This window comes from Bos indicus x Bos taurus, chromosome 8, assembly GCF_003369695.1.
Source record: "Bos indicus x Bos taurus breed Angus x Brahman F1 hybrid chromosome 8, Bos_hybrid_MaternalHap_v2.0, whole genome shotgun sequence".
In the NCBI taxonomy this organism is placed as follows: Eukaryota; Metazoa; Chordata; class Mammalia; order Artiodactyla; family Bovidae; genus Bos; species Bos indicus x Bos taurus.
Window position 1 is genome coordinate 85696314 of NC_040083.1, and position 21490 is coordinate 85717803.

The window sequence follows — 21490 nt, forward strand, 5'->3', positions numbered from 1 at the left end:
CACCTCATGCAAAGAGTTGACTCATTGGAAAAGACTCTGATGCTGGGAGGGATTAGGGGCAGGAGAAGGGGACGACAGAGGATAAGATGGTTGGATGGCATCACCAACTCAATGGACATGGGTTTGGGTGGACTCTGGGAGTTGATGATGGACAGGGAGGCCTGGTGTGCTGCAATCCATGGGGTTGCAAAGAGTCGGACACAACTGAGCGACTGAACTGAACTGAAACACTTAAGAATACACTTATTACATAACCACAGAACTAAAAACCTGGACATTCATCATCATCACAACACTTTTAACTAAAACATATCCTATATTCAAATTTTGTTATTTGTCCTAATAATGTCCTTCATAATTATGTTTCTCTAGGTTCAGGATAGAATCTGGGACTGCTCATTTCATTTAAGTCATATATATTTAGTCTGGAGACTTTCCTCAGTCTGTCTTTGTCTTTCATGACCTGGAAACTTTGAAAAAGATGAACCGATTATTTTTAGTTTGGTTTCCACATGATTAGATACATGTTAGCAGCTTGGGGAGGAATTCCATAAAACTGATGTTATGTCCTATAGTACCCTGTAGGATGGCACATACTCCAACACCAAGAACCCCAGGGACACTTAATGGCCATTTGCCTCATTGTTGGTGATATTAACATTGTTTGGGTAAGCAGATTGTTTCTTGAGTATAAATTTTCTTGTCTCCATTTCTAACTAATAAGCTGTTTGGTAGGGAAAATATTTCAAAACTAAGCAGTTATCCTGTTCTTCATAAAACTTTCACTCATTGGTCATCCTTAATATGCTCTGAAGTAAGTGTACATGCTAAGTTGCTTCAGTTGTGTCTGACTCTGTGAGATGCTATGGGCTGTAGCCCGCCAGGCTCCTCTGTCCAAGGGATTCTCCAGGTAAGGATACTGGAGTGGGTTTCCACGCTCTCCTCCAGGGGATCTTTCTGACCCAAGGATCGAACTTGAGTCTCTTAGAACTTCTGCATTTGCAGGAAGGTTCTTTACCACTAGCGCCACCTGGGAAGCCCAATGCTCTGAATACACATCTCCAATGCCATCATTTCTTCTACATTTGTTAATTAGCATTCACTGTAAGAAACAGCTTTTCCTTTTCTCTCATTTATTATGTATTCATTAATTTATTTACATCAGTATATACTCATGGGCTCCTATTTAATTTTATTCCTTACTTATTTTGAAGCTTAGTTGTCTCCTTTATTAGTCAGTGCAGGGTACTATAACAAAACACCATAGGTTGGTTGACTTGGATGACACAAATGTATTTCTCACAGTTCTGGAAGTTACAAGTTCAGGAACAAGGCATTGTAAAGGCAGGTTTCATCCTGGGGATTCTCTGGGCTTGTAGGTTACTGCTGTCTCACTGTGTGCTCATATGGGCTCTTCTTAATGTGCACTTGGAAAAAGGAGGGGTGTTTCAATGTTTCTTGCAAGTGTTTCACCCTCACGATCTCATCAAACCTAGTTACCTCTCAAAAGCCCCACCTCAAAGCCCATCTCATTGGTGGTTAGAATTTCCTCATATGAATTTAGGAGGGGATAAAATGTTCATTCCATCTAGACAATCATCTCCTGTTGGCCAAAGCGAAAGACTTCAAAACAACTCTTAAGTCCTTTTCACAAGCTCCAGTATTATTTGAAGACTTTTTTGCTTTCTGGCATAAGACATCCCAAGGTCATCTTGTTCTTTCACTGTCTGAAACATGGAATCAAGAATTTTCCAAGGACCTTTGTTTTTATTTTATGGGGAGTGGTATTTAGAAAACAGCATGCTACTGTGTGCTCGTTACTACTGGCTAATAAGTGCTTCTAGGACCTCTTGGCAGAAAGAACTAAATGACCATACAGACACATACATACATATACACATACATACATACATATACACATCCATATACCACACAAATACACATATACTTCACACACATGCCTATAAACATACTACACATGAACACACACATACATCCACAGACACAGAGGCACAAACGTATATACATGTATACAAGCTTTGTAAAAATAATAAAATACACAAAATAGACATTTTTAATATTCTTGTGCCTGACACCATCACAGAACCTTACCTCTTAGGAAATGGAATAAGAGTCAAGGAACATGGCCCACAAAGCTCTTAAAATCAGGAGTTACAGTCCGTTACATACCTGTTCACCTGAGAAACAGCCATGGGGCATGCTACACTGAGTGACTGCTGTATCTCTGAGTAATAGCTTGAGTCCTAAATGTGCTGTGTTCAAAATCTCTATTCCTAAAGTCACAAAGGTCATACACATTTACTCTAATGTTGGAATAAATATAAATAAATATAATAACAATTCTTAGTTTGTAAAACAGAGATGAATACCTGCTTTCCATGAGGACTTTGCTATTCAGGGCCCTCATTTTTTTTTTTTCCACTATGTTTTAATTTATTAAGTGAAGGATAATTGCTTTACAGAATTTTGTTGTTTTCTGTCAAACCTCAACATGAATCAGCCATAGGTATACATACATCCCCTCCCTTTTGAACCTCCCTCCCATCTCCCTCCCCACCCCATCCCTTTAGATTGGTACAGAGCCCCTGTTTGAGTTTCCTGAGCCATACAGCAAATTCCCGCTGGCTATCTATTATACATATGGCAATGTAAGTTTCCCTGTTACTCTTCCCATACATCTCACCCTCTCCCCTCTCTTCATGCCAATAAGTCTATTCTCTAGGTCTGTTTCTCCATTGCTGCCCTGTAAATAAATTCTTCAGTACCATTTTTCTAGATTCTGTATATATGTGTTAGAATACAATATTTATCTTTCTGACTTACTTCACTCTGTATAATAGGTTCTAGGTTCATCCACTTCATTAGAACTGACTCAAATGTGTTCCTTTTTATGGCTGAGAAATATTCCATTGTGTATATGTACCACAACTTCTTTATCCATTCATCTGTCGATGGACATCTAGGTTGCTTTCATGTTCCAGCTGTTGTAAATAGTGCCAATGAACAATGGGATACATGTGTCTTTTTCAATTTTGGTTTCCTTGGGATATGTGCCTATGAGTGGGACTGCTGGGTCATATGGTGATTTTATTCTGATTTTTTAAAGGAATTTTTTAAAGGAATCTTACATAGTGCCTGTATCAGTTTACATTCCCATCAATATTGCAAGGGTGTTCCCTTTTCTCCACACCCTCTCCAGCATTTATTGTTTATAGACATTTTGATGATGGCCATTCTGACTGGTGTGAAGTGATATCTCATTGTAGTTTTGATTTGCATTTCTCTACTAATGAGCAATGTTGAGCATCTTTTCATGTGTTTGTTAGCAATCTGTATGTCTTCTTTGGAGAAATGTCTGTTTAGGTCTTTTGCTCACTTTTTGATTGGGTTGTTTGTTTTTCTGGTATTGAGTTGTATGAGCTGCTTGTATATTTTGGAAATTAATCCTTTGTCAGTTGTTTCATTTGCTAAAATTTTCTTCCATTCTGAGGGTTGTCTTTTCACCTTGTTTATAGTTTCCTTTTCTGTGCAAAAGTTTTTAAGTTTAATCAGATCCCACATGTTTACTTTCACTTTTATTTCCATTACTCTAGGAGGTGGGTCATAGAGGATCTTGCTTTGATTTATGTCATCGAGTGTTCTGTCTATGTTTTCCTCTAAGAGTTTTATAGTTTCTGGTCTTACATTTAGGGTCTTTAATCCATTTTGAGTTATCTTTGTGTATGATATTAGGAAGTGTTCTAATTTCATTCTTTTACATGTAGCTGTCCAGTGTTCCCAGCACCATTCATTAAAGAGGCTGCAGGGCCCTCATTTTGTTGGGCTCATACTGAACAATCACCAACTCAATGGACATGAGTTTGAGCAAACTCTGGGAGATAGAGAAGAACAGGGAAGGCTGGCATGCTGCAGCCCATGGGGTGGCAAATGGTCAGACACTACAGCTACTAAACAACAACATACAGAACAATGTAGAAAAAAGCAAGTAGGGGGCAAAGGGGAGGCAAGGCTCCACAAGGCACAAACAAGTCTCTTAATCTCAACTCTGGACCATGTAGAAATTCTCAGCTATATGAAAATTATATCAGTTCATTCAATTCTTCTAGCTATATTAAATTAATAGGAAGTATTCTATATTATAACTCTTTTTACAATGTAACCTTTGAGAGCAGGATAGATACACTCATAAATTTTTATTGGATTTCCTGAAATATGCCAAGAGAAGACTAGAAGGCAGTTTGGCAGAATACTGTATCAAGGCTTGCTGAATGATGGATGTCATCAATGGGGTCATCCAATGTGGGCACTGGATGATCAGGGACATTTCAGATGATGTTTTCCAGGACAAGGGTAAATAAGGATCAGTTAATTTGAAAGTGTAATTGGAAAATATTCTATACACACCAAACTGTTTTAGGAAAGTTTACTTTAATTCAAGGAAGATAACTGATTGTGTATCTCCATGTGAACTTTTGTTATTAATGAAGGATCATACACACATACACACACACATACAAAATACTATTGAAAAAAATTTAAAAATCCTTATTTTCAGAATCCTGTCTTCACTAACACATCTGGATAAGAGGACCTGTATAGAAATCCTATACAAATTCCTTTAAACTCTTCCAACAAGCTCAAGCTTCTTCCCATCTTAAACCAAAAAGAAAAATGATAAGACTTCAGTTATCAGGTAAGTTTACCCAGAACGACTATAAAATAAGACTAAAATAACCTAAAACAAAAACCTACGTCTTTGACAGTCAACCAAGGCCACCAAGATGCCAGAGTAAAGGGAAATACATAGAGTGGGGCTTATGTTCACCGCAACATTTCCCTTCAGAGAATTTGTTAGTTTGCCATGCTGGACACACACAGAACAAAAAGTTAGCAGCCCAGAGCTTATAGCAATCTCACTGGACTGAAGGAGATGATGGCCAAAATTTGAGAAGAAAGGCAGCCAAAAAGGACCTGACATTCTGCATTGCAACTTCCTTCTTCATAGTTAGTTAGCTAGTTAGTTTAGTAGCTAAGTTGTGTCCAACTCTTTAGACCCCATGGACTGTAGCCCACCAGGCTCCTCTGTCCATGGGATTTCCCAGGGTAGAATACTGGAGTGGGTTGCAATTTCCTTCTCCAGGAGATCTTCCCAACCCAGGAATTGAACCCAGGTCTCCTACATTGCAGGCAGATTCTTTACCAACTGAGGTACAAGGGCACTTGTTAATTCCTAAGCTGGATGCCTTTTCTAAACCCAGGTTGAGTATCTGGAAGTTCTTGGTTCACGTAATGCTGAAGCCTAGCTTGGAGGATTTTGAGCATAACCTTACTAGCATGGGAGATGAGTGCAATTGTCCAGTAGTTTGAACATTCTTTAGTATTGCCCTTCTTGGGAATTAGGAAAAGTCAGAGGAACCAGAGATCAAATTGCCAACATTTGCTGGATCATAAAGAAAGCAAGGGAATTCCAGAATAACATCTACCTCTCTTTCATTGACTGCGCTAAAGCCTTTGACTGTGTGGATCATAACAAACTGTGGAAACCTCTTAAAGAGATGGGAATACCAGAGCATCTTATCTGTCTCCAGAGAAACCTATATGCGGGTCAAGAAGCAAGAGTTAGAATCCTGTATGGAACAACTGACTGGTTCAGAATTGAGAAAGGAGTACAACAAGGCTGTTACTGTCACTGTGTTTAACTTATACGCAGAGCACATCATGTGAAATTCCAGGCTGGATGAGTTACAAACTGGAATCAAGATTGCCAGGAGAAGTATCAACAACTTCAGATATGTGAATGATACCACCCTAATGGGAGAAGGTGAAGAGGAACTAAAGAGCCTCCTGATGAGGGTGAAAGAGGAGAGTGAAAAAGCTGGCTTAAAACTAAATATTAAAAATACTAAGATCATGGCATCTGGTCCCATCACTTCATGGCAAATAGAAGGGGAAAAGATAGAACCAGTGACCCATTTCCTCTTCTTGGACTCTAAAATCACTGCAGATGGTGACTGCAGCCATGAAATTAGAAGATGATTGCTCTTGGCAGGACAGCTATAATAAATCTGAAAGTGAAAGTCACTGAGTCATGTTCGACTCTTTGTGACCCCATGGACTGTAGCCCGCCAGACTCCTCTGTCCACAGACTTCCCTAGGCAAGAATGCTAGAGTAGGTTACCGAATCTTCTCCAGGAGATCTTTCCGACCCAGGGATTGAACCCAGGTCTCCTGCATTGCAGGCATACTCTTTACCATCTGAGCAACAATAGTGTGTTAAAAAGCAAAGATATCACTTTGCCAACAAAGGTTCATATAGCCAAGGTTACTGTCTCTCCAGTAGTCATGTATGATGTGAAAACTGGACAATAAAGAAGGCAGAAGCTGAATAATTAATGCTTTTGGACTGTGGTGCTGGAAAAGACTCTTGAGAGTCCCTTGGAAAGCAAGAAGATCAAACCAGTCAATCTTAAAGAAATCAACCCTGAATACTCTTTGGAAAGTCTGATGCTGAAGCTCCAATACTTTGTCCACCTGATGTGAAGAGCCAACTCATTGGAAAAGACCCTGACGCTGTGAAAGATTGAAGGCAGAAGGAGAATAGGGCAACAGAGTATGAGATGACTGGATAGCATCACTGATTCAACAGACATGAACTTGGGCAAACTCCGGTAGATGGTGAGGGATAGGGAAGCCTAGCGTGCTGCAGTCCATGAGGTCACTAAGAGTTGGCAACTGAACAAAAACAGGCTGGATGCATACATATGAAAAGATAAGCAGAAAAGCAGGTTTCTTTCTTTCTTTCTTTCTTTTAGAATAAATTTATTTATTTTAATTGGAGGCTAATTACTTTACAATATTGTATTGGTTTTGCCATACATTGACATGAATCCACCATGGGTGTACATGCGTTCCCCATCCTGAAGCCCCCTCCTGCCTCCCTCCCCATACCATCCCTCTGGGTCATCCCAGTGCACCAACCCTGAGCATCCTGTATCATGCATCGAACCTGGACTGGCAATTTGTTTCACATATAATAATATACATGTTTCAATGCCATTCTCCCAAATCATCCCACCCTCACCCTCTCCCACAGAGTCCAAAAGACTGTTTTATACACCTGTGTCTCTTTTGCTGTCTCGCATAAGACAAGCAGAAAAGCACTTTTAAGAGATTAATAAAACAAAAGCAGAGTTTCAGCTATCTAATATTGCTGGAGTAATAGAAGCTGGAGTTCAGAGCCTATCAAAGAGCAGAAATCCTGGTTAACATTCTAAGCTTTCATTTGAGACTTCAGAAAGTCTTCACCATGGAACTCAGAACAAACCAGAAAGACCAGTTTTAACAATGTGGAAATACTATCTGAACAAGATTCAGGGGAATTACTCACTCTCTATCTGCCTACCAGTAGAGAAACCTATCTAAAGAAAAACAACTTCATCCTGAGCCTATATAACTGCTTATCAAATGTTCTGCCATTTAATGAAAATTTAGTAAACTAAAAATTGAGGAAACATGGTCAGGTAATCGAAAATACAAAAGTAAAAACAGACAAGAGCAAAAACCCACAGGTAAACCATACCCTGTCATGCCCTGGATCTCCCAGAAGCCAACTGTGAGTCAGAGTTTACTCAGATGCACTTGTGAGCAATACTTATGGAAGGAAGGGTACAGAGACAGGACTGGGAAGAGAGAGAGGCTGAGTCAGCAAGAATCCCTGATGATAGTCTAAACTGACAACATGAAGAACTCTAGAGCAAGAATGAGCTTTCCAACGTATGTCACCTTGGGCAAAGAAGGGTAGGCTTTTATGCTCTTCATCAGTCAATAGATGTGGGCTACCTTAAAAGGGCCGAGACCTTGACAAAGTGACTTTCTGGAGCTGAGGTAATCCCTGGAGTTGCTGAGAGCTGAATGTTGTCTGCTGACAGAATTCCCAGCAGTGGAGCCAACAAACCTTTCAGTGAACAGGGAATCTGGGTACACATCACATGCTCAAGAAGATATATAAAATATGAAAGGTAGATAAAAGTAAACTGGGATTTTAAAAAGATTTAGTGTTACTGTGGCCTACTAAAAAAATAGAAGCCAAGACAAATTAAATGTGCAAGACACTAAGCCAAAGACCCATCTAAATTGTGTCCAGATTCCTCTGACTCACATGACCTCTGAGATAATAAATGTACGTCGTGTTTTAGCCCCTAAACTTAAGGCCATTGGTTGTGCAGAAGTAGAAAACTGAACATAGTGGAATGAAGTGCACTGTACAACAGAGAAAAAATAGATTTGAAAACAAAAAAGGAACAGAGTATCAGACTTACTGGATACATCAAAACCTTTAATGTTAAATGTTTGTGTCACTTTATTCATAGAAGAGACTATGTGAGGAAAAAAATTTTAAATACTAAAACCTTCCCAACATTGGCAAAAACATAAACTTCCACATTCAAGAATCTCAGTGAATCCAAATAAATCCATGCCCCAATACATCATAAGCAAAATGCCAAAAAAAAAAAAAAAAAAAAGCAGGCATTACATGGAGAGGAATAGTGATTTGAATCAGGATCAGGAGATGCTTTTCATCAAAAACCATGGAGGTCAGAAGACGGTGGAACATATGTTAAACTGGGAGAAAAGAAATCTATGTGCATTTAAAATGTTATTCAGGAATAAAGGCAACATAGACATATTCGGAGATGAAGGAAAACTAAGAGAATCCATTCTAGCAAATTGCTCTAAAATAAATGCTAAAAGAAATTTTTACGAAAGAATAACTGACAAAAAAGGTAGAATTTCAGGAATACAAAAAGAGAAAAAGAAATAGTATCTATTTAAATATTTTTACATTTTCTCTCAAGTTCTTTTAAATATGTGTGACAACTCTAATCAGAAATTATAACATTGTCTTAAAGAATTTTGATGATGTCAGTAATATAAAGAGGAAGAGTTAATGGGCTTATATGGTGGTAAAGAGTTTCTATATTCAATTTGAAGTGTTGAAATATTAAAGTTTTAGCATAATATGAAAAGGTAAATATGTGTATCATAATACTGGAGTGAGTAGCCATTCCCTTCTCCAGGGGATCTTCCCAACCCAGGGATCGAACCCAGGTCTCCTGTATTGTAGGCAGATTCTTTACCATGTGGGCCACTAGGGAAGCCCATCATGATACCTAGAGCAACCAATTTAAGTATTTTTTAAATCAATAAATAATTAAAAATGGAAATCTAAAAACAATTCAAATACTCCAAAAGAAGTTAAGAAAGAGTAAGCAGGAACAGAAAACAGAGTGAATAAACAGAAAACAAGTAATAGGATTGTAGGCCTAAATACACACTTATCAATATTATGTTAAATGTTAATAGTATAAACACACATATTAAAAGACAGATAGTCAGAATGGATTTTCAAATGACTTTATGCTGCTAGTGAGAAGTGCACTTTAAATGAATGATACACACAGGTTAAATAGAAAAGGATGGAAAAACATAAGCCTTGCCAACACTGGTGAAAGCAGAAGTCATTACACTGACATCAGACAAATTAAATCTCTGAGCAATAAAAAATAGTGTGGATAGAGAAGAACATTACACAATGATGAAAGTGTCAAATAACAAGGATACATTACAGTTCTAAATGTATATGCACCAAACAACAGAGATTCAAACTACATGAAGTGAAACTGAAAGAATGGGCAGATCTACAGTTATAGATGAAAACCTCAATATTCTGTTCTCAATACTCAATACAATGGGCAGGTAGAAAATCAGTATGAATACAAAAGAACTGAACAACATCATCTACCAACTTCATCTAGTATTTATAGAACACTTCATTCAAGAGAAGCAGAATTCATAGTTTTCAAATACACATGGAATAATTTGTCAAGAGAGATCATATCCTAGGTCATAAAACAAGCCTTGACAAATTAAAAAAAAAAAAATTAAAACAGAATGTGTTCTCTGACCATAGTGAAAGTAAACTAGAAATCACTTACAAAAAGATAAATTAAAAATTCTTAAATACTTAGAAACAAAAGCCATACTTTTAAATAGATATGTGCCAAAAAGGAAGTCTCAAGGGAAATTAGAAAATATTTTGAACTGAATGAAGATGAAAATATAGCTCATCAATATTTGTGATCTAAAGCAGTAGAGAGAAATTTATAGATTTAACTGCTTATATAAGAAAAGAAGTAAAATCTCAAATTAATAACTTCATAAAACCTCTAGCCAGAAAAACAAATATATAAATTACCAATATCAGAAATGGAAAAAAAAAGATATCACCCCAGACCTCACAGACATTAAAAGGATAATAAGAGAACTATAACCATTCTAGGCACATAAATTAGACTTAGATAAAATGGACCACTTCCCTGAAAGCCATAAACTATACCAAAGATCACCCAAGAAAAAATAAACAAGTCAAAGAGTACTATATCTAGCAAGGAAATTAAAAGTATACTTTAAGAATATTTAAATATTTAAAATTTAATCCAAAAGAAAACTGCAGGTCCCAATAATTTCACTGGAAGATTCTATCAAATCGTTAATGAAGAAATAAATCTTTATAAATGGTTCCAGAGCAATTCCTTATCTGTATGCAAAAGAAAAAAGACTCAAACTAAACTTCACACCTTATACAAAATTAACTCAAAAATGCATCACAGATTTAACTGTAAGGTATAAAACTATAAAACATACAGAAGAAAACAGGAGAAAATTTAATTACCTTGGTTGAGCAAAGTATACTTGGCATGTTTCAAAAGAAAAATAATAAACTGGACTTCATCAAAATTAAAACCTGTTAAAGACACTATTAAGAGAATGAAGAAACAAGGTACAGGCTGGGATAAACATTTGCAAAACACTTATCTGACAATGAACTTGTATCCAGAATTCCCAAATCTCAACAATAAGAAAACAAAGGAACTTGTTAAAATGGAAAAACATTTGAACAGACATTTCATCAAAGAAGATGTATTGTTGTCAAATAAGCTCATGAAAACATGCTCAATGCATTAGCCATTAGCTATTTGGGAAATGCAAATTAAAACCATGCTGCTGCTGCTGCTAAGTCTCTTCAGTCGTGTCCAACTCTGTGTGACCCCATAGATGGCAGCCCACTAGGCTCCTCTGTCCCCAGGATTCTCCAGGCAAGAATACTGGAGTGGGTTGCCATTTCCTTCTCCAATGCATGAGAGTGAAACGTGAAAGCGAAGTTGCTCAGTCGTGCCCAACTCTTAGTGACCCCATGGACTGCAGCCTACCAGGCTCCTCTAATGAGATACAATTTCACACATTATAATAGCTTAAATATTTTTAATAGTCAATACCTTGTCTGGCAAGAACACTGAGTAACTGGAACTCTCATGCATTAGTAAGAATGAAAAATAATGCAACCACAGTGGAAAATCGCTGGGCAAGTTCATGAAATTAAATATACACACACTATATGATCTGATAATCCTACTCCTATGTATTCGCTTTTGATAAATAAATTCATGTTGACAGAAAATCTACACACAATTGTCTATAACAGGACTCTTTATAAATCATCAAAAGCTGTCAACTAGTCAAATATCCTTTAATGGGTTATTCAGTAAATTCTGGTACATTCATATAATATAATATTGCATAGCAATAAGAAAACAAGCTACAAAATATAGAATTTTGATAGAGGCGGTCCTAAGATAGCAGAGGAATAGGACAGGGAGACCACTTTCTCCCCCACAAATTCATCAAAAGAACATTTGAATGCTGAGTAAATTCCACAAAACAACTTCTGAATGCCAGCACAGAACATTAGGCACCCAGAAAAGCAGCCCATTGTCTTCAAAAGGAGGTAGGAAAAAATATAAAAGATAAAAAGAGAGACAAAAGAGATAGGGACGGAGCTCTGTCCCAGGAAGGGAGTCTTACAAAAGAGAGATGTTTCCAAACACCAGGAAACACTCTCACTGCTGAGTCTGTGATGAGCCTTGGAACCACAGAGGGTAACTGGGAGGAAAAATAAATAAATAATTAAAACCCACAGATTATGTGCCCAACAGTAACTCCCCTAGCGGAGGAGCAGCACAGATGCCTGCATCCACCACTAGCAAGCGGGGCTGGGCAGGCAGGTGTGGGCTGCATTGCTTAGAGTAAGGATGGGCCTAAATGCCCCGAGGGCAATCTGAGGGAACTAACTTGGGATAGCAAACCAGACTGTGGGATAGCTACCACGTAAAAAGCGTTGACCTAAGACACCGCCAGGCCTGCTCACAGAACAAAGGATTGAGCAGAGGTAGACGGAGAAGGCAATGGCACCCCACTCCAGTACTTTTGCCTAGAAAATCCCAAGGATGGAGGAGCTTGGTAGGATGCAGTCCATGGGGTTGCTAGAGTCGGACACGACTGAGAGACTTCACTTTCACTTTTCACTTTCATGCATTGGAGAAGGAAATGGCAACCCACTCGTGTTCTTGCCTGGAGAATCCCAGGGATGGGGAAGCCTGGTGGGCTGCCATCTATGGGGTCGCACAGAGTTGGACACGACTGAAGCGACTTAGCAAGTAAGCAAGCAAGATGGCTACAGGCCGGCCCATCCCCCTCCAGTGACAGGCAGGCGAGGGCAGCCAGAGCCAGAAGGGGGCAATCACGGCCCCAGAGAGGCATTATTTACCAAACTGCAGGCAGGCTTCATTGCTAACAAAGACTTCTTGGGATTCTGGACAGTCAACATCCACCTGAGAAGGTGCGCCGGTTGTACACTCAGAAAACCGAGCAGCAGGGACCGGGGACACGATAAGTCGCAGCGACCGCGCTCGCCAAACACCTGGTCACCTGAGCTGCTCGGACCTGGGAAGGGCACAAAACGCAGGTCCAACCAAGTCTGCGCCCTTGAGGAGTACCTGAGTACCTGAACCTGAGCAGCTTAGACCTGGGAAGTGCATACAACTCAGGGCCGGCCTCAGACAGTTCCCGGCAAAGCAGTGTAGACAGGAAAAGCACACATGCCGTGAGCAGGGGCAAACCCAGTGTGGCCGAGACACTGCGAGCACACGCCAGTGTTATTTGTTTGCTGTGTCCCTCCCTCCCCATAACACGACTGAACAAGTGAGCCTGAAAAAGTGTCCACCACCTCCCCCTTGTGTCAGGACAGAAATTAGAAGAGACCAGCAAACAGAAGCAGCTAAAACAGAGGGAACCGCCTTGGAAGTGACAGGTGCAATAGATTAAAACCCTGTAGTTAGTGCTGACTACATAGGAAGGGGCCTATAGATCTTGAGAAATATAAGCCGGATCAAGGAACTATCTGAAAATGAACTGACCCCACACTGTCCACAACACCACCAGAGAAAGTCCTAGATATATTTTTACTATTTTTACTATCATTCTTTTTTTTAAATCTTTAAAAAAAAATTTAAGTCCTCTATTACTCCTTTAATTTTCATTTTTATAACCTACTATTACTTTGCAAAAAAAAAAAAAAGAGAGAGAGACACCCTATTTTTTAAAGCAAACTTCATATGTATATTTTTTTTCTAATTTTGTGACTTTTTTTCTTTAATATTGAATTTTTGAAAATCCAACCTCCACTCTAGATTTTCAATCTTTGCTTTTCGGTATTTGTTATCAATTTTGTACCTTTAAGAACCCAATCTTCAGTACCCACTTTTACTTGGGAGCGAGATTACTGGCCTGATTGCTTTCTTCCTCTTTGGACTCTCCTTTTTCTCCACCAGGTCGCCTCTATCTCCTCCCTCCCCCTTCTCTTCTCTACCCAACTCTGTGAAGCTCTTTGTGTGTACCATATGATGGAGAATACTTAGGGAACTGATTACTGGCTGGATCTGTCTCTCTCCTTTTGATTCCCCACTTTATCCTCCTGGCCACCTCAGTTTCCTTCCTCCCTCTTCTCTTCTCTGTGAACATCTCTGAGTGGTCGAGACTGTGGAGTGCACATAAGGAAGTGATAACTGGCTAGCTTGCTCTCTCCTCTTTTGATTCCACCTCGTCTCATCCTGGTCACATCTATCTCCCTCCTCCCTCTTCTCATCTCCATGTAACTCTGTGAACCTCTCTGGGTGTCCCTCACTGTGGAGAAACTTTTCATCTTTAACCTAGATGTTTTATCAATGGTGCTGTATAGATGGAGAAGTCTTCAGACTACTGTAAAAATAAGACTGAAAACCAGAAGCAGGAGGCTTAAGTTCAAATCCTGAGAACACCAGAGAACTCCTGACTCCAGGGAACATTAACTGAGAGGAGCTCACCAAAAGCCTCCATACCTACACTGAAACCAAGCACCACCCAAGGGCCAACAAGTTCCAGAGCAAGACATACCATGAAAATTCTCCAGCAACACAGGAACACAGCCCTGAACTTCAATATACAGGCTGCCCAAAGTCACTCCAAACCCATTGACACCTCATAACTCATTACTGGACACTTAATTGCATTCCAGAGAGAAGAAATCCAGATCCACCCACCAGAACACCAACACAAGCTTCCCTAACCAGGAAGCCTTGACAAGCCACCCGTACAACTCCACCTACAGCAAGGAAACTCCACAATAAAGAGAACTCCACAAACTGCCAGAATACAGAAAGGCCACCCCAAACACAGCAATATAAACAAGATGAAGAGACAGAGGAATACCCAGCAGGTAAAGGAACAGGATAAATGCCCACCAAACCAATGAAAAGAAGAGACAGGGAATCTACCTGATAAAGAATTCTGAATAATGATAGTGAAAATGATCCCAAATCTTGAAAACAAAATGGAACCACAGATTAAATAGCCTGGAGACAAGGATTTTAAGATGCAAGAAAGGTTTAACAAAGACCTAGAAGAAATAAAAAAAGAGTCAATATATAATGAATAATGCAATAAATGAGATCAAAAACACTCTGGAGGGAACAAATAGTAGAATAATGGAGGCAGAAGATAAGATTAGTGAGGTAGAAGACAGAATAGTAGAAATAAATGAAGCAGAGAGAGAGAAAAAAAAAAAAAACAAATAAAAGAAATGAGGACAATTTCAGAGACCTCTGGAACAATGTTAAATGCCCCAACATCAGAATCATAGGAGTCCCAGAAGAAGAAGACAAAAAGAAAGACTATGAGAAAAGACTTAAGGAAATAATAGTTGAAAACTTCCCTAAAATGGGGAAGGAAATAATCACCCAAGTCCAAGAAACCCAGAGAGTCCCAAACAGGATCAACCCAAGACAAAACACCCCAAGACACATATTAATCAAATTAACAAAGCAAACACAAAGAACAAATATTAAAGGCACTAAGGGAAAAACAACAAATAACACACAAGGGGATTCCCATAAGGATAACAGCTGATCTTTCAATATAAATTCTTCAGGCCAGGAGGGAATGGCAGGACATACTTAAAGTGATGAAAGAAAATAACCTACAGCCAAGATTACTGTACCCAGCAAGGATCACATTCAAATATGAAGGAGAAATCAAAGCTTTACAGACAAGCAAAAGCTGAGAGAATTCAGCACCACCAAACCAGCTCTCAAACAAATGCTAAAGGATCTTCTCTAGACAGGAAATACAAAAGGGAAGTATAAACTTGAATCCAAAATAATAAAGTACATGGCAATGGGATCATACTTATAAATAATTACCTTAAACATAAATGGGTTGAATGCCCCAACCAAAAGACAAAGACTGGATGAATGGATACAAAAACAAGACCCCTATATATGTTGTCTACAAGAGACCCACATCAAAACAAGGGACACATACAGACTGAAAGTGAAGGGCTGGGAAAAGATTCCATGCAAATAGAGACCAAAAGAAAGCAGGGGTAGCAATACTAATATCAGATAAAATAGACTTTAAAACAAAGGCTGTGAAAAGAGAAAAAGAAGGACACTACATAATGATCAAAGGATCAATCCAAGAAGATATAACAATTATAAATATATATGCACCCAACATAAGAGCACTGCAATATGTAAGACAAATGCTAATAAGTACAAAAGGGGAAATTTACAATAACACAATAATAGTGGGAGACTTTAATACCCCACTCACATTTATGGATAGATCAACTAAACAAAAAATTAACAAGGAAACACAAACTTTAAATGATACAACAGACCAGTTAGACCTAATTGATATCTATAGAACATTTCACCCCAAAACAATGAATTTCACCTTTTTCTCAAGCGCACACGGAACCTTCTCCAGGATAGATCACATCCTGGGCCATAAATCTAGCCTTAGTAAATTCAAAAAAATAGAAATCATTCCAAGCATCTTTTCTGACCACAATGCAGTAAGATTAGATCTCAATTACAGGAGAAAAACTATTAAAAATTCCAACATATGGAGGCTGAACAACACGCTGCTGAATAACCAACAAATCACAGAAGAATGGGAAAATTGGTCAACCACTTGTAAAAGAATGAAACTAGAACACTTTCTAACACCATACACAAAAATAAACTCAAAATGGATTAAAGATCTAAACGTAAGGCCAGAAACTATAAAACTCCTAGAGGAGAACATAGGCAAAACACTCTCTGACATACATCACAGCAGGATCCTCTATGACCCACCTCCCAGAATATTGGAAATAAAAGCAAAAATAAACAAATGGGACCTAATTAAAATTAAAAGCTTCTGCACAACAAAGGAAACTATAAGCAAGGTGAAAAGACAGCCTTCAAAATGGGAGAAAATAATAGCAAATGAAGCAACTGACAACAACTAATCTCAAAAATATACAAGCAACTCCTGCAGCTCAATTCCAGAAAAATAAATGACCCAATCAAAAAATGGGCCAAAGAACTAAACAGATATTTCTCCAAAGAAGACATACAGATGGCTAACAAACACATGAAAAGATGCTCAACATCACTCATTATCAGAAAAATGCAAATCAAAACCACTCTGAGGTTTCATTTCACGCCAGTCAGAATGGCTGCAATCCATAAGTCTACAAACAATAAATGCTGGAGAGGGTGTGGAGAAAAGGGAACTCTCTTACACTGTTGGTGGGAATGCAAACTAGTAGAGCCACTATGGACAACAGTGTGGAGATTCCTTAAAAATCTGGAAATAGAACTGTCACACAACCCAGCAATCCCACTGCTGGGCATACACACCGAGGAAACCAGAATTGAAAGAGACACATGTACCCCAATGTTCATCGCAGCACTGTTTATAATAGCCAGGACATGGAAGCAACCTAGATGCCCATCAGCAGATGAATGGATAAGAAAGCTGTGGTACATATACACAATGAGTATTACTCAGCCATTAAAAAGAATACATTTGAATCAGTTCTAATGAGGTGGATGAAACTGAAACCTATTATACGGAGTGAAGTAAGCCAGAAAGAAAAACACCAATACAGTATACTAACGCATATATATGGAATTTAGAAAGATGGTAACAATAACCCTGTGTACGAGACAGCAAAAGAGACACTGATGTATAGATCAGTCTTATGGACTCTGTGGGAGAGGGAGAGGGTGGGGAGATTTGGGAGAATGGCATTGAAACATGTACAATATCATGTATGAAACGAGTCACCAGTCCAGGTTCGATGCACGATACTGGATGCTTGGGGCTGGTTTACTGGGACGACCCAGAGGGAGGGTATGGGGAGGGAGGAGGGAGGAGGGTTCAGGATGAGGAACACAGGTTTACCTGTGGCGGATTCATTTTGATATTTGGCAAAACTAATACAATATTGTAAAGTTTAAAAATAAAATAAAATTTAAAAAAAAGAAATCAAAATATGCATAGAAATGAAAATGAAAACACAACAACACCAAACCTGTGGGACACTGTAAAAGCAGTGCTAAGGGGAAGGTTCATAGCAATACAGGCATACCTCAAGAAACAAGAAAAAAGTCAAATAAATAACCTAACTCTACACCTAAAGCAACTAGAAAAGGAAGAAATGAAGAACCCCAGGGTTAGTAGAAGGAAAGAAATCTTAAAAATTAGGGCAGAAATAAATGCAAAAGAAACAAAAGAGACCATAGCAAAAATCAACAAAGCCAAAAGCTGGTTCTTTGAGAGGATAAATAAAATTGACAAACCATTAGCCAGACTCATCAAGAAACAAAGGGAGAAAAATCAAATCAATAAAATTAGAAATGAAAATGGAGAGATCACAACAGACAACACAGAAATACAAAGGATCATAAGAGACTATTATCAGCAATTATATGCCAGTAAAATGGACAACTTGGAAGAAATGGACAAATTCTTAGAAAAGTACAACTTTCCAAAACTGAACCAGGAAGAAATAGACAATCTTAACAGACCCATCACAAGCACGGAAATTGACACTGTAATCAGACCTGGGGAAACAAAAGCCCAGGTCCAGACGGCTTCACAGCTAAATTCTACCAAAAATTTATAGAAGAGCTAACACCTATGCTACTCAAACTCTTCCAGAAAATTGCAGAGGAAAGTAAACTTCCAAACCCATTCTATGAGGCCACCATCACCCTAATACCAAAACCTGACAAAGATCCCACAAAAAAAGAAAACTACAGGCCAATATCACTGATGAACATAGATGCAAAAATCCTAAACAAAATTCTAGCAATCAGAATCCAACAACATATTAAAAAGATCATACACCATGACCAAGTGGGCTTTATCCCAGGGATGCAAGGATTCTTCAATATCCTCAAATCAATCAATGTAATACACCACATTAACAAATTGAAAAATAAAAGCCACATGGTTATCTTAATAGATGCAGAGAAAGCCTTTGACAAAATTCAACATCCATTTATGATAAAAACTCTCCAGAAAGCAGGAATAGAAGGAACATACCTCAACATAATAAAAGCTATATATGACAAACCCACAGCAAACATTATCCTCAATGGTGAAAAATTGAAAGCATTTCCCCTAAAGTCAGGAACAAGACAAGGGTGCCCACTTTCACCACTACTATTCAACATAGTTTTGGAAGTTTTGGCCACAGCAATCAGAGCAGAAAAAGAAATAAAAGGAATCCAAATTGGAAAAGAAGAAGTAAAACTCTCACTGTTTGCAGATGACATGGTCCTCTAGAAAACCCTAAAGACTCCACCAGAAAATTACTAGAGCTAATCAATGACTATAGTAAAGTTGCAGGATATAAAATCAACACACAGAAATCCCTTGCATTCCTATACACTAATAATGAGAAAATAGAGAAATTAAGGAAACAATTCCATTCACCATTGCAATGAAAAGAATAAAATACTTAGAAATATATCTACCTAAAGAAACAAAAGACCTATATATAGGAAACTATAAAACACTGGTGAAAGAAATCAAAGAGGACACTAATAGATGGAGGGAGACGGCAATGGCACCCCACTCCAGTACTTTTGCCTGGAAAATCCCATGGACGGAGGAGCCTGGTAGGCTGCAGTCCATGGGGTCCCAAACAGATGGGAAAATATACCGTGTTCATGGATTGGAAGAATCAATATAGTGAAAATGAGTATACTACCCAAGCAATCTATAGATTCAATGGAATCCCTATCAAGCTACCAACGGTATTTTTCACAGAGCTAGAACAAATAATTTCACAATTTGTATGGAAATACAAAAGACCTCAAATAGCCAAAGCAATCTTGAGAAAGAAGAATGGAACTGGAGGAATCAACCTGCCTGACTTCAGGCTCTACTACAAAGCCACAGTCATCAAGACAGTATGGTACTGGCACAAAGACAGAAATATAAATCAATGGAACAAAATAGAAAGCCCAGAGATAAACCCGTGCACCTATGAACACCTTATCTTTGACAAAGGAGGCAAGAATATACAATGGAGAAAAGACAATCTCTTTAACCGGGAAAACTGGTCAACCACTTGTAAAGGAATGAAACTAGAATACTTTCTAACACCATACACAAAAATAAACTCAAAATGGATTAAAGATTTAAATGTAAGACCAGAAACTATAAAACTCCTAGAGGAGAACATAGGCAAAACACTCTCTGACATAAATCACAGCAGGATCCTCTATGACCCACCTCCCAGAATATTGGAAATAAAAGCAAAAATAAACAAATGGGACCTAATTAAAATTAAAAGCTTCTGCACAACAAAGGAAACTATAAGCAAGGTGAAAAGACAGCCTTCAGAATGGGAGAAAATAATAGCAAATGAAGCAACTGACAAACAACTAATCTCAAAAATATACAAGCAACTCCTGCAGCTCAATTCCAGAAAAATAAATGACCCAATCAAAAAATGGGCCAAAGAACTAAACAGATATTTCTCCAAAGAAGACATACAGATGGCTAACAAACACATGAAAAGATGCTCAACATCACTCATTATCAGAGAAATGCAAATCAAAACCACTCTGAGGTACAATTTCACACCAGTCAGAATGGCTGCTATCCAAAAGTCTACAAGCAATAAATGCTGGAGAGGGTGTGGAAAAAAAGGAACCCTCTTACACTGTTGGTGGGAATGCAAACTAGTAGAGCCACTATGGACAACAGTGTGGAGATTCCTTAAAAATCTGGAAATAGAACTGTCACACAACCCAGCAATCCCACTGCTGGGCATACACACCGAGGAAACCAGAATTGAAAGAGACACATGTACCCCAATGTTCATCGCAGCACTGTTTATAATAGCCAGGACATGGAAGCAACCTAGATGTCCATCAGCAGACGAATGGATAAGAAAGCTGTGGTACATATACACAATGGAGTATTACTCAGCTATTAAAAAGAATACATTTGAATCAGTTCTAATGAGGTGGATGAAACTGAAACCTATTATACGGAGTGAAGTAAGCCAGAAAGAAAAACACCAATACATTATACTAACGCATATATATGGAATTTAGAAAGATGGTAACAATAACCCTGTATGCGAGACAGCAAAAGAGACATAGATATATAGAACAGTCTTATGGACTCTGTGGGAGAGGGCGAGGGTGGGATGATTGGGAGAATGGCATTGAAACATGTATATTATCATATGTGAAATGAATCGCCAGTCCAGATTCAATGCATGATACAGGATGCTCGGGGCTGGTGCACTGGGATGACCCAGAGGGATGGTATGGGGAGGGAGGTGGGAGGGTGGTTCAGGATGGGGAACACGTGTACACCCGTGGTGGATTCATGTCAATGTATGGCAAAAGCAATACAATATTGTAAAGTAATTAGCCTCTAATTAAAATAAATAAATTTATATTAAAAAAAGAACTTTGATAAAGCATAAGGACGTTACACTGAGTGCAAAAATCCAACCTCAAAAAATCACTATATGATTCCATTTTTACAGTACTCTACAAGTATTCAAACTCATACAACTGTACACAAAAGAAAGTTAACTTACTATATGTAAAATTTTAAAATAGCATAAATTAAAATAAATAATGCAAATGCAGTTGTAGCCAAGAAGTAAAAGGATTCTTTGAAGACTTTTCAATTGATAGTGTGTGTTTTGTCCTGGTCCTTCTCTGAATTC